The sequence below is a fragment of the Perkinsus marinus genome, assembly GCF_000006405.1.
Source record: "Perkinsus marinus ATCC 50983 genomic scaffold scf_1104296930362, whole genome shotgun sequence".
Lineage (NCBI taxonomy): Eukaryota > Perkinsozoa > Perkinsida > Perkinsidae > Perkinsus > Perkinsus marinus.
In genome coordinates this window covers 1-715 of record NW_003216127.1, presented here as the reverse complement: position 1 = coordinate 715, position 715 = coordinate 1, and the positions used below count along the sequence as shown (strand labels likewise).

Below are 715 nucleotides of genomic sequence, written 5' to 3'. Positions count from 1 at the left end.
CTTACTGGGAATGGAGGGCTGGGGAGAGGATGTCAGACAGACATACGGCTAGAGGAATCTGAAAAAAAATCCGGCAACCCGGAATCGAACCAGGGACCATCCGATGACTACATCACTACAGTCGGACGCTCTACCAACTGAGCTATTGCCGGTCGAAAAACAACTGCGACCAACATGTTCTCTGAGTCCACTCACCTTCATGAGCAATTTACCATCTTCGAACTTCGATCCCATACTTTCCCTCACTCTCGCCGCGTCCCCGTCACCCCCCAGAATATTCCGACACGCCGCTCGATACACTTTACCACAATCCTCGAGACTCTCGACCTGTCTCACATTTCCAACTCTACCACTAACGCCACCGACACTCACTTCATCAGTTCCCTGCAACCTCTCCTCGGCCACTTTCAAAAACACAGCCAAAATCTTCGGCGCATTTTCGAAGCTCTTCGCAATCTAAACCCAAAACCAATGAGAAGTACATTCCCGAACATTTGCTCACCCCAGCGCTCAGCAAGCAGTTGATCAAATCCTCATTTCCTATCCTTTCGAGCACCTCTGGAGACGATAAAGCCCGGAGAGCTGGTACGAGGAGGGTCCTGCAAGGTGGGCAACAACACGCCTGAGCCTTCCATCGCGCGTGTTGTACATTTAACAGAATTATTCACCAACACATCTTTATACGTTTCTGCCACTGCACGAATGTTGCTACGAG

General features: G+C 50.3%; 1 non-coding gene across 1 annotated transcript; it reads right to left on the bottom strand.

Moving 5' to 3' along the window:
* Positions 1 to 69: 69 nt before the first annotated feature.
* Positions 70 to 152, bottom strand: Pmar_PMAR022417. The gene has a single exon. It is a non-coding gene; the product is annotated as a tRNA-Tyr (tRNA).
* Between the last annotated feature and the right edge of the window lie 563 nt (positions 153 to 715).